General features: G+C 42.3%; 1 protein-coding gene across 3 annotated transcripts in view; it reads right to left on the bottom strand.

Annotated features, from left to right (window-relative positions):
• Window positions 1-10,722, bottom strand: part of LOC126985364 (platelet glycoprotein V-like) — a 172,449-nt gene extending 161,727 nt beyond the window's left edge. For all 3 annotated transcript variants that reach the window (XM_050840143.1, XM_050840140.1, XM_050840141.1), the window contains exon 1: window positions 10,433-10,722. The gene's annotated coding sequence lies outside the window, so the exon portion shown is untranslated. The remainder of the gene's footprint in view (window positions 1-10,432) is intronic.
• Window positions 10,723-13,733: the final 3,011 nt, after the last annotated feature.

The following is a 13,733-nucleotide window of genomic DNA, read 5'->3' as shown; positions in this document are numbered from 1 at the left end:
CTCTCTCTCTCTCTCTCTCTTCATTCTTTCCTTCCCTCGTTCTCCAATCACCTGCCTCAACCCTTCCCTCCCTCCTTCCTCCTCTCCCTTCCTCCCTTCTCTCTCTCTCCCTTTCTTCCTCTTTTCAAATCACTTTTATCGCTATTTTCTCTCCGTTCCTCCTTTGCTACCCTTCGTACCTCCTCCTCCTCCTCCTCCTCTTCCTTAACATCATCCCTCTCCTTATCCCTCTTTCTCCTCCTTTCCTTCATTTCCTTCAATTTCTCCTTCCTACGTTCCTCCCTCCAAGTGTCTCTCTGTTCCTCCTTCCTGTCCCTTTCCTCCTCCTCCTCTTCTTCTTCCTCCTCTTACTCCTCTTCAAAAGGTAGGAAGATTCTTTCGCTTTGAATATTACCTGAACAGATCTGAATACTTGTATCTCTCTCGGTCTCTCTGTCACGTTCGCTTATTCTTTTTTACTTCCTCTTTATTATTTTTTTGTGTTCTCGTTTCCTCCTGCTCCTCCTCCTCCTCCTCCTCCTCCTCCTCCTCCTCCTCCTCCTATTTTTAATCATCCTCTTCCACCCTTTATTTTTTTTCTTTTACATTAATCTCTCCTCCTCCTCATCCTTCTCCTTCTCTTTCTCTTCCTCCTCCTCCTCCTTTTCTTCCTCCGGTTCGATCGTTAACACCAATGAGAAGATCCTTTTATTCCTATGATTGATTCTCTCTCTCTCTCTCTCTCTCTCTCTCTCTCTCTCTCTCTCTCTCTCTCTCTCTCTCTCTCTCTCTCTCATAGACGCGAAACTCCATTATGCTGGTAATTAAGCGTTGTTATCCTTTAATGATGACGAGGATAATAATAATAATAATAATAATAATAATAATAATAATAATAATAATAATAATAATAACAATGGAATTATAGCAGATATGTCAACATTAATACTAATAATGAAGAAGAAAAAGAAGAAGAAGAAGAAGAAAAAGAAGAAGAAAAAGAAGAGGAAGAAGAAGAAGAAGAAGAAGAAAAGGAAGCAGAGGATGATGAAGAAAAAGAAGTAGAAGGAGAAGAAGCAGGAAAAATTAAGTAAAAACGAGAAGTAGAAGAATAAAAAAAAAATGGAATAAGAGATAAAAGAAGAAAAAAAAAAAAGACATACAGAAATAAAAGAAAAACGAAAGAAAAAACAAGCAGAAAATAAGAAAAAAAATATGTAAAGGAAATCTGAAAAGAGCGACAATGTAAAAAACAATAAGAAAAAAAAAACAGGCAACAAAACAACAACAAAAACAAGCGCAAAATCAACGCCACCTCAACACACACACACACACACACACACACACACACACACACACACACACACACACACAGACGCGAAACTCACCAAGAATATCGATTTAATTTCCCGCCAAAAGAGGAATATCTGGAAGGGGAGAGAGGGAGAGAGGAGGAAGGGAGGAAAGAGGAACTAATTGCCGTGGGAGAGAGGAGGGAAGGGAGAGGCTGAGGGGGGGAGGGAGGGAGAGAAGGGAGGGCGAAGAGGGTCGACAGCTGGGTTGGGTAGGTATTGTTAACAAGGGCACGCGCGATGCAAAGTAGTTCCCTGTTCCCCTCCTCGCGCATTGTTCCGCGTCTCTTTTGTTACTCCGCAAACAATGGCCGCTCATATTAACGCATTAGGGGGGAAAAGGGGGCAGGAAGGGGCGGCCGAGGGGAGAGGAGCTATATTTCAGGATTTCTTAGTTTTTTGTTGTGTTTTGTATCGAAGGTTTTGGCTGGGTACCGCGTGACGTCACCGTGTGTTCCTCCGCCTGACGCCTACCCTTTCCCCATTCCTTCTCTCTTTCTCCCCTTCCCCTACTCTCCCTTTCCCCTTCCCCATTCCTTCTCTTCTTCTCCCCTTCCCCTCCTCTCCCTTTCCCCTTCCCTTCCTTCCCCATTCCTTCTCTCTTTCTCCCCTTCCCCTCCTCTCCCTTTCCCCTTCCCTTCCTTCCCCATTCCTTCTCTCTTTCTCCCCTTCCCCTCCTCTCCCTTTCCCCTTCCCTTCCTTCCCCATTCCTTGCCTTTACACTACTTCCCTGTCACCCTTCCTCCTCTCTTCCCTTTGATTCCATTCCTTCCCTTCCTTCTCTCTCCCCCCTTCCTTTCCCTTTTCCTTCCTTCTTCCCCCTTCCGTTCCCTTCCCCTTCCCTCCTTCTCTTCGCCACGGCCGCCATATTGGCTTTCAATATCTTGCCTTGCCTGCATGGACACACGTATTTCTCTCTCTCTCTCTCTCTCTCTCTCTCTCTGATAGGTGTTTTGTTTTTTTTCATTTTTTGTCTAATGCTTTTGTATTAATTGTATTTTTCATTTTTCTGATTTTCCATTCTCTTTTTGTTTCAAGAGTATTTTTTCTTTCCTTCTTCAAATCAGGTGTATTTCCTTTTTTTTTTTTTTCATTTTTCAGTTTCTATTACACTTTTCGTTTTTTTATTAGTTGTATATTTTTTCTTTACTTTTCGCCTTTTTTTTTTTTTTGCATCAGTTGTACTTTTTCTTATTCTTTGTCTTCTTTTTTTTCGTCTTTTTTTCTTTTTTCTTTTTTACTTTCTATTATTGTCTTTTCTTTTTGTATTAGTTGTATTTTTCTTCAATTTCCACTATTTTTCAACCTCCTCCTTTTCTCCTTTTTGTTCTATTCTTCCTCCTTCATTCTTCATCCTCCGCTATTTCCTCTCAACCTTTTTCCCGCATCTTTCTTACCCTCCTCCTGCTCCTCCTCCTCCTCCTCCTCCCCCACCTCCTGCTCCTCCTCCTTCTCTCCCATTCTTCCATTTCACAAGTTGGTATCTCCGTTTTTCTCCCTCCCCCCCCCTTACAAGGAGGTACCTATCCCTATCTTCCCTCCAATAACCGAAGAGTGGAGGGAGGGAGGGAGGAGAGAGGGAGGAGAAAGAAGGAGAGAAATGAACCTTACTCTCCCATCCTCTTCCTTTTGTACCTTCTCTCTCTCTCTCTCTCTCTCTCTCTCGTCGTACACGTAAACAGGTCCATACTATCAACACGGCATTCTCATCCCGTTTTCTGTTGTGTACCTGAAAGAAAACGAGCGCCGGGCTAATAGACTGAAGGGGCTAACTTCGGAAAAATGATCATATTCTCACTCCATGCCCCGCTACCGCTCCTTTCATTCAGTATTCAAAGGAGTATTCCATTCTTAATATTTCCGGTCCTTGCTCTCTCAGATAAACAGACAGACAAGTAAACAGAGAGAAGAGAGTGAGAGAGAGAGAGAGAGAGAGAGAGAGTGAGAGAGAGAGAGAGAGAGAGAGAGAGAGAGAGAGAGAGAGAGAAACCTAAAGATTAAATTCTACAATGGAAAGAAAACTAGGTGGAGGAGGAGGAGGAGGAGGAGGAGGAGGAGGAGGGGAAGAGAAAGAAAAAGTAAGAAGGGAGGAAAGGGAAACGAAGAAAAGAGATAGGAAGGGAAGTGAAGGGAAACGAAGGGAAAGGAAAGGAAAGAAAGGGAAGGGAAGGGAAGTGAAGGGAAAGGAAGGGAAAGGAAAGGAAAGAAAGGGAAGGGAAGGGAAGGGAATCTAACATGCAACGAAGGGAAAAATAGAGGTGGAGGGAGGGAGGGAATATTCTGTGGAGGGAAAAATTGGAGAGAGAGAGAGAGAGAGAGAGAGAGAGAGAGAGAGAGAGAGAGAGAGAGAGAGAGAGAGAGAGAGAGAGAGAGAGAGATAATCAGGCAAGAATTTGGAAAAACACGGATATGAAGTATAAATAAACACGATTAAAGAAATGATATGGAATTAAAGATGAAAAAAATGGAGAAAAAAAATGATGGCTGAAAATATACTTACGGAGGAACAAAAAATAGAAGACGAAAAGAAAGGAAGAAAAAATACAAAAAATATGGGAGTAGAAAAAGAGGAAAATACGAAACGATAAAATAAGAAGGAAATAAACAAAATAAAACGAAAAAAGAAAACTAAGGAGAATAAAGGTAAGGAAAACAGCCATAGAGAGGGAGATTAACAGATTGAGACAGAAAAAAACGAAAAGATAGATAAAATTATAAGGATAAACGATAAAGAGGAGGAAGAGGAGGAGAAAAAGGGGGAGAGAAAGAAAAAGAAAGAAGGGAGGAAAGGGAAGCGAAGAAAAGAGAAGTGAAGGGAAAGAAAGGGAAAGAATGGGAAGGGAAGGGAAGGAAATGTAAAGAAAAGGAATATAAAGAAAAAGAAAAAATTAAGCTAGAGAAAATAAGATCAGAAAGGAGGGAAAAATAACCCGTATAAAGACAGACATAGACAGAGGAAAAGAAAGAAGCTAAGACACAAAAGAAAGACATGTTAAGAGACAGATGGAGATAGATGGAGGAAAGAAACAGAGAGAAAGAGAAGAAAGGTGGAAGAGAAGAGGAAGGTGGAGGAAAAGATGGCAAAGAAGAAGAGAAAGAGAAAGAGGAGGTGGAAGGAGAAGGAAAAAAACGTTTAGAGGTGGAAGGAAGAGAAGAGAGAGAGAGAGAGAGAGAGAGAGAGAGAGAGAGAGAGAGAGAGAGAGAGAGAGAGAGAGAGAGAGAGAGAGAGAGAGAGAGAGACAGATGGAAGGGAAAAAATAATGAGGGAAAAATAGAGAAGAAAGAGGAATAAAGAGAGGAAGAAGGAAAAAAACAGGCATAAGAGGAAAAAAATAAAGGAAATTACTCTTAGGAAAAGGAGGAAAACAGCAGAAGGAAAAGAAAAGGAAAAAAACATGAAGGGAGGAAAAGAATGATTACAGGTGGAGAGAAAAGGGCAGGTAAGGGAGAGATAATTACAGGTAAGGAAGAGAAATCACAGGTAAAGGAGAGTAAGAGTGGAGGCGAGGGAGAGTTTGATTAAAGGTGGACGGAGAGAAAATTACAGGTGAGTGGAGGAAACGCTACAGGTGGAGGAAGGTGGTAGGAGAGGTGGAAGGGACGAACAAATAGATGAGAAGGAAGAAGAAGGAAAAGTGGAAGAAAATAGGAAAGTTGATGAAAGTTGGAAGAGGAAAAAAGTGGTAGGGAAAGACGAGAGGTGGAAGAGGAGATGGAAGAAAAATGAAGGATACAGAAAAGGTGGAAGAGAAAAGAAAGGTGGAAGAGGTGATAGATAAAATGAAGATGGGAAAGATAGAGGAGAATATGAAGATGGAAGAGAAGGTGGAAGGGAGAAAGAAGATGGGAGAGAAGGTGGAGGAGAAAATGAAAGGTGGAAAAGAAGGTGGGAGAGAAAATGAAGATATGTGCGAAGGTGGATGAGAAGATGATGATGGGAGAAATAAGTGGAAGAGAATAGGAAAGATGTAAACGGTGGAAGAGAAGATGAAGGTGAGAAAGTGGAAGTGAAAATGAAGATGGGAGAGAAAGTGGAAGAGAATATGAAGATGGAAGAGAAAGTGGAAGATAAAATGAAGATGGGAGAGAAAGTGGAAGAGAATATGAAGATGGAAGAGAAAGTGGAAGAGAAAATAAAGATGGGAGAGAAAGTGGAAGAGAAAATGAAGATAGGAGAGAAAGTGGAAGAGAAAATTATGATGGCAGAAAAAGTGGAAGAGAAAATTATGATGGCAGAGAAAGTGGAAGAGAAAATGAAGATGGGAGAGAAAGTGGAAGAGAAAATGAAGACGGGAGAGAAAGTGGAAGAGAAAATGAAGATGGGAGAGAAAGTGGAAGAGAAAATGATGATGGGAGAGGTGGAAGAGAGAATGAAAGGTGGAAAAGATGAAAGAGAAAATGAGGGTGAGAGAGTGGATGAGGATGTACAAGTGAAAATAGTTTGAAAAGAAAACGAAGATGGAAGAGAAGGTGGATGGTAAATGAAAGGGAAAAAAATGGAAAATAAGGGAAGATGAAAAACATGAAAGAAATAAAAGATGGAAAAGAAAAAAACAAAAAAAAAAGTTGACAGTAGAGATGAAACACAAAAGAATGATGGAAGAGAAGAGGAAGGAGGAGAAAAAGATGGCAGAGAAGAAGAGAAAGAGAAAGAGGAGATGAAAGAAGAAAACAAAAACACACAAAAATAGGCAGAGTAAAAATAGAACAAAAGAAGGGAGACAAAAATATTGGTGAATGGAGGAAAAAAAATAGAGGGAAAAAATAAAGACAGACAGAGGTAGTGCGAGGGAAAAAAACACAGGTAGTGGAGGGGAAAAAACAAAGAGATGGAGGAAAAAAACATGGAGGAGGAAGGAAAAAACGTGTAGATGGAAGAGGAAAAAACATAACTGGAGGGGAAAAGGACAGGTGGAGAGGAAAAAAAAGGGAGGAGGAAAAGACACGACAAAAGAAAGGAAAAAAAGTGAAGACAGATGGAAGGAAAAAATATGTGGAAAGAAAAGGAAGGAAAATATTAGGAAGTTGAGGGAAAATTAGGTACAAACAGAACTGGAAGGGAAAAAATACAGGTGGAGAGGAAAAAAAAGTAGGAGGAAGAGACACTGGTAATAGAAAGGGAAAAACTGTACAGAGATGAAGGGGAAATTGAAGGGGAAAACATTGGAAGGAAAAATATTGGGTGGTTGTGGGAAAAAAAGTAGAAACATAACTGGAAGGGAAAAAAATACAGGTGGAGAAGAAACGACTAGCAAATGAGAGGGAAAAAAAGATAGAGGGAAAAATGGAGGAAAATATACAGAAAGGGAAAAATATTGGGAAGTTGTGAGGAAAGAAAGGTAGAAACATAACTGGAGGGAAAAAAAAACAGGTGAAGAGGAAAAAAAGGTAGGAGGAAAAGACACTGGTAGATGAAAGGGAAAAAAGCAAAGATAGATGGAGAAAAAAATAAGGATGGGAAAAATAAGCAAGCTGAGGAAAAAAGAAAGATAGACAAAGAAAAAATAAATTGGCGGGTGATAGAAGAAAAAAAAACATGGACAGATGGAAGGGAAAAAAGATGGAGAGGAAGAAACAGAGGAATGAAAAAAATGTTTGTAGAGAGAAAAGTGGAGAAAGAAAATAAGAGGGAAAACAGATAAATGGAAGGGAAAGCACAAGTAAAGGGAGAAAAGGAAGGAAGGGAAAGGGAGGAATGAGACGCGGGGAAAGGGAGGAAAAATAACAGATATATAGATGGAGAAAAACATAGATAATTGGAGGGGGAGAGGAGGGAAAAACGCAGGGAGGAGGAGGAGGAGGAGGAGGAGGAGGAGGAGGGGAAGGAAGACTAGGAGGAAGAGGAGGGGAAAGGCAGATGGAAGAAAAAGACAGTTAAAGGAAGGAAAATAGAGGGAAAATATGAAGGATGAAGATGAAGGGAAAAAACAGGTAGGTAAAGGGAAAAAAGTAGAGAAATGGGTGAAGGGAAAAATATATTAAGAGGAAAATAAAGGAAATAGTGAGATATTGTAGGGAAAATAACAGATTTCATAGAGGAAAAGAAAAAAGAAAGTAAGAGAAGGGGAAAATTTGACAAACGGGTGGAAGAAAAAAAAAGTTAGCGGGGAGAGAATATGTGCTCATGGAGGGAAAATGGAAGGAAAATAATAGATGGAGAGGAAAGAGTGGGTGTAAAGGGAAAACTGGGCAGAAGGAAAAGGTAGGAGGAAAATATATGGTGCAAGAAGGAAAATACACAGGAAAAGGGAAGGAAAGAGAGGGAAAATAACAGGGACTTGATGGATGAGAAAAAGTGACGTAGGTGGAGGGAAAATGAAAGGGTGATTGTGAAGGAAAATAGAGAAAGGTGAAGGTGGAGGAAAACAGAAAAGGGTGGAGTTGGAGGGAAAAAAACAAAAGGGTAAAGGTGGAGGAAAAAGAAAAAGGTGAAGAGGGAGGGAAAATAGAAAAGGATGAAGGTGGAGGAAAAAAACAAATGGGTAAAGGTGGAGGAAAAAGAAAAAGGTGTAGGGGAGGGAAAAAAGAAAAGGGTGAAGGTGGAGGAAAAAGGAAGAACAGTGAATGTGGAGGAAAAAGAAAAGGGTGGATAGGAGGGAAAATAGAAAGGGGTGAAAGTGGAGGAAAAAAAAGGAGTGAAGGTCGAGGAAAAAAGGAAAAGGGTGAACGTGGAGGAAAAAGGAAGAACAGTAAATGTGGAGGGAAAAGAAAAGGGAGTAGGGGAGGGAAAAAAAGAAAAAGGTGGAGGTGGAGGAAATAAATATAATGGCAGAGGAAAAAAAAAACAAAGAAAAATGGAAACAAATAACATTAAAGAGAGAAAACTTGGACCAAGAAATTACAGGTAGAAACGAAAATAAAACAATTCAAGAGAAACAAGTCAAACAAAACAAGAACCAATTAACAGGTTGAGAGGACAGAGTGGGAGGCGAGCAAACAACATCAAACAATAAAACAAAAAACATGAAGCCGTTGCAGGGAAAAGAAAAAAACACATTAACAAAAAAAACAGTACACTTGAAAATGCTTAAAAGAAAACGAGACAAACAAAAAACAAAGACAAAAAATATAAAACAGGTAAAAAAAACAACACTTGAAACGAAAACGAGAAAAAAAGAAAAAACACATCAACTTTTAAAAATGATGATAAAGAAAAACATTCAAGACAAACAAAACACGAAAAAAAAAACCCATCAAACATCAAACAGGTAGAACAAAAGAACAACATCGAAGGTAAACAAACAATAGCAAACGATAAGAACATGAAGTTGGGAGCGAAAAAAAATAAAAAAAACACGCATAGAGAAGGGGAAAGTAGGTGGAGGAAAAATAAAAGAAGGGTGATTCTGGAGGAAAATAAAGAAAGGTGAAGGTGGAGGAAAACAGAAAAGGGTGGAGTTGGAGGGAAAAAAGGGTGGAGGGGAGGAAAACAGAAAAGGGTGGAGTTGAAGGGAAAAAAGGGTGGAGTTGGAGGGAAAAAAGAAAAGGGTGGAGGGGAGGGAAAAAAGGGGGGAGGTGGAAGACAAAAAGAAAAGGGTGTAAGGGAAAGAAAAAAGAAAAGGGTGGAGGGGAAAATACACAGGGTGGAGGTGGAGGAAAAAAATGTGGATGTGGAGGAAAAAAAATGTGGTGTGGAGGAAAAAAGAAAAGAGTGGAGAGGAAAATACACAAGAAAAGGAGGGGTAAGATGGAAAGGAAAGAGGGATAATCAGGTATATAGATGGAAAGATAAAGAATGTGACAAAAAAAAAATCACAGGTATAAGCAAGATGCAAACCGAAAAAAAAACATTGCAGGTATAAATAAAGAAATGCAAAAACAAAACAAACAAATACATGACAGGTATAAACGAAGAAATATAAAGCAAAACAAAAACAATTACGAGTATAAACAAAACAAAACAAAAACGAATATAAAAAAAAAAACCACGGCAGTTAGAGATAAAGAAAAAAAACAAGAAAACATTACAGATACAAACGAAGACCCCCCCCAAAAAAAATTTAAAGGTATGAATGAAAAAAAGAAAAACAATTACAGAAACCAAAAAACACAGCACAGTCCTTTACGGGAGTTACCGAATGAGGGAAAAACAAATAGACAAACAAAAAACAAACACACCTCTCTTTCGGCCTCCTTTTTGGATTCTTTTTAGGAGCAGCGAGTAGCGGGCTTTTTTTTATTATTGTTGTATCCTTTTTTGTGCCCTTGAGCTGTCTCCTTTGTTGTAATAAAATAAAAACACTAACAAACAACATGACTGACACACAAACAATATGGACAAATAAACACATGAATTTCTGACTGACTTGAGTATCATCATTATCTGTCTATTCATCCATTCACTAAGGAAAACAAAGCAGGTGTAAAACAAACAAACAAAAGAAGAAAAAAACAAGCAATTTCGACAGACCAAAAACTTTACAAGATCATATTCACAGGTGGAGGATGACTACGACGAGACTAATTAAGTAAGGCAGGTAAGCCAGGTAAGCCAGGTCACACTCACCAGTAAAACAACACAAATAACAACAACAACAACAACAATTAAACTTCCAAAGATAAAAAAAAAAGATAAAAAAGGTCAAATTCACAGGTGGAGGATGACTACAATAAGATTAATTAAAGAAAGGCCGGTAACAGGTGAGTCAGGTAAGCCAGGTCACACTCACCAATTAAACAACAACCCCAATAACAACAACAACAATTAAACTTCCCGAGATAAAAAAAAATCAAAAAGGTCAAATTCACAAGTGGAGGATGACTACGATAAGATTAATTAAGGAAAGGGAGGTAACAGGTCAGACAGGTCACACTCACCAATTAAACAACAACCCCAATAACAACAACAACAATTAAACTTCCAGAGATAAAAAAAAAAATATCAAAAAGGTCAAATTCACAAGTGGAGGATGACTACGATAAGATTAATTGAGGAAAGGGAGGTAACAGGTCAGACAGGTCACACTCACCAATCAGAAAAACAATTAGCTTCCAATTAGCTTCCAAAAACCAAGAAATAGATACCAAATTCACAGGTGGTCAGAGTACAAGACAGGTCAGATAAGTGGACAGGTAGGACAGGTCAGACAGGTCACACTCACCAATCGTCCTCCTCGCTGGTCCTGACGTCATCAACAGCCCAGAGCTAATTACGTGGAGTGAGGCAATTAGCGTTCGGTCACACCTTCGTCAGAGCAATTAGGGGACAGGTAGGACTCTCCCTCTCACTATCGCATCACCGTAACCCCGTCTACGCCCATGCCCGCAACACACTCCCCGGCTGCCCTTCTGTCTCTCGTCCCTTCACCAGATGTCACGGGAATGTTAGTGGAGGAGGAGGGAAAGGCCAACACTTCCACCCCCGTCTGAGTCAGTCGCGATACTGACACATCGAGTTGGCCGTAAGCGGTTCTTGGTCCCCTCGGTGACGTCACGCCTCGTCCCGCGCTCCCATTGGCTGCCAGCTCGTGAAGTCACTCTTAGGTACGTCCCCTCATTGGTTGGTATATCATGACGTCATCAAAGTGGGCGTGGTCTTGTTCTTTCAGTCTTCCCTCTTTCCCCCTCTTCCCCTCCTCCCCTTGTTCTCTTCTTTGGGTTGCGGTTAATTTGTCCGTTTTTAAGACACAAGAGGTGGCCGGCCAGGTGATCAGGTGCGGGGATGCTTAATTAGGCAGGTGCGTCGCGGTCCGGAGTAACGAGGGTGTTAGCGGGCTGTGATTGGAGAAGGGGGGAGGGGGGAAGGGGGGAGGGTTGTGGTGTTAATGTTAGTGGTAGCAGTAGTAGTAGTCGTAGTAGTACTTATTGTTGTTGTTTTTGTATGAAGTAGACAATGAAGAAGAAAAGAAAAAGAAAAAGAAGAAGAAGAAGAAGAAGAAGAAGAGGATGAGGAAGAAGCCCCCTGCCATGCACATAAGCAAGCCCCACCTTGGTGCCGGCGCCGCTGTGCAGGAGTTGTAGCGGCGCCGCGTGCGGTGAGTGTCCGCCCACTTCCCCGCCGCCACCCGGAAGCAGCGGCCCTTCACCAGCGGCACCCCGCTGCCGCGTGTGTTCAGGAGTGGCGGCGGTGGCGGCGGCGGCCATGGGGCGGGCGGCTGCCCAGCTCACACGCCTGTTGCTGCGCCGCCCGTCGAGGAGCCACTGGCGGCGTGGACGGGTGCGGGCGGGCACCCCCCTGGGGCTGCTCGCCGGCGCGGCCCCTAGGGCCTAAAGGGCGTCTGAGGAAGAGGACGGACCTCAAACTCAGCACAAACTTAAGGCTGAGGAACAGCTTGAGGCCGAAAAGAAACCCAAAGGCGAGGAGCAGCCTCTGGCCGCAACGAGGCGTCCGGTGCGACAGAAGAGATAATTCGACGCGGACAGTGACATTGTGGCTGACGCTGCGGCGGAGGAAAGAAGAGAGGACAGGCGGGAAGAGGACTTGAAAAATGCAGGGCCGGCAAATGGATGAGAAGAGGAAGGGTGAAGAGACGCGGGACAACAAGGAGGAGAGTCGGAGCGAGGCGCGGCGGTGGGCGTGTAGGTACCCAGAACCCTGGACGGAGACGTCACCAGGGACGGCTTCCCGTGCAAGATCAAGGAGACGTGCCTGCGGCGTGTGTACGGCGGGCTGTTGCCGGAGTGCCCGGCGTGCCTTCCAAGCCTCAGCCCTTAATACTTAAATGTGCCAGTGGCTGCACGCCAGGCACGGGCGGCTGCGTCTGCCTCGACTGTGGCGTGTGCCGGTGAGCCTGCCTGGCTTGGGCGACGCGAAGCGCCTCGCTGCCACCAGTGCGGCGCGGGGCACGAGGACTGGTGATGAGGCACTAAAAAAATAAGTACAACACGAAAATTATAACAAATATAAACTGAAAAATAAAATAAAACGAAACAATATATACAACAACCAAAGAGTCAATGTCTAAATGAAAGACACGACACACAAATGTTAACAGGCGCAGCCTCGCCCCTCGTGCCGCGGCCGTCACGCCGCCGGGCTGGCGCGGCGCGGCTCTCGTGTTCGCGCCAGTTTTCACCGCCTGGATATTAATAATAGTGTTGGTAACGATCTCACGCCCTCGGGGGCAGAGGCGCCGCTTGGGAATATGTGATCGGAAATTCAACTAGAATAAAATCAACGGAATTATGGCGAGCTGAGCAATTCGGAGCGAGGCAAAGTGTTTGTACACTTACGTATTGATGTCATGATTCCACGACACGAACGGTTTGTGTGTTACTGTGATCATAATATGAGGAAGTGACTCATAAAAAAGTGGGTGACACAGTTTTTATGAACATGGCGCAGCAGCTTCATGATATCGCTCATGAGCACACGATGATGATATCATGGTAGAACGTTCCTTGTGTGTGTGTGTGTGTGTGTGTTTGTGTGTGTGTGTGTGTGTGTGTGTGTGTGTGTGTCACAACCCACATCAACAGTACGGGGATGACAAGACAGTAGACAGTAATCAAAACATGAAGAAAATAAAACTGCGTTAAACAGCAAAATACTTATCCAAATGTAAGAAAATTAACGAAAATTATCAAAAATAACAGCAAATTAATGAATAAAAAGACAAAAAAAGGTGTTAGAACATTATTATTATGCATAAATCTGAGGCCAACACTGAACACAAACCATCCAGCAACACATCGAGTGAACGTCGTGACGAGGAGTAAGCTGAAGGCACCCAACAAACACAGGAACAATACCAGAGGGCCAAAGAAGAGAACACATGAGCCCCTTTTAACAACACCAAATAAACCCTTCAAAAAGTAAACAAATTAATAACAAAACTGTCATCGAGGGACTCAAGAGTATTTCTCTCCTGCCACGTGACCAAGAAGAACCAGAAGTGACTTGCCTCTTCGTGTGACTTAATCATTGAGACTTGTAACACACACTCCGGCGGTCCTCACAGGCGGGGGAAACTTTAAAGCAAAACAGACAACACCAAACACAACATTGGGTTAAAAAAGAGGATCTATCAGTATGGAAATGGGATGACCAAATACTACTGATAGCTACTTTTAATTAGTCCTTTAAAGTAATATATGTTTTAAAATAGCATTAACGAAGGGACAAGAGGCGGAATGGAGGCGACAGCTGAAGATGCAAAGATTTTAATTGGAAGAGACTAAGACGGACGGGATCATAAATGAGTAGATTAGAGGGGCGGTCCAGGCTCAGGGATAGAGTGAAGGAATCAAAGCTCAGAAGGTTTAGACATGTGTGGAGAGATGCTGGATATATCAGGAAAAGGATACTGGAGATGGTTTGGACATGTGGAGAGGAAGGAGAGATGCTGGGCAGATCAGAAGGATGCTGGAGATGGTTTGGACATGTGGAGAGGAAGGAGAGATGCTGGGCAGATCAGAAGGATTGGTAGAGATGGTTTGGACATGTAGAGAAAGAGGGGAGAT

This window comes from Eriocheir sinensis, chromosome 59 (assembly GCF_024679095.1).
Source record: "Eriocheir sinensis breed Jianghai 21 chromosome 59, ASM2467909v1, whole genome shotgun sequence".
Lineage (NCBI taxonomy): Eukaryota > Metazoa > Arthropoda > Malacostraca > Decapoda > Varunidae > Eriocheir > Eriocheir sinensis.
The sequence above is the reverse complement of the archived record's forward strand: the minus strand, read 5'-3'. Positions and strand labels throughout refer to the sequence as shown.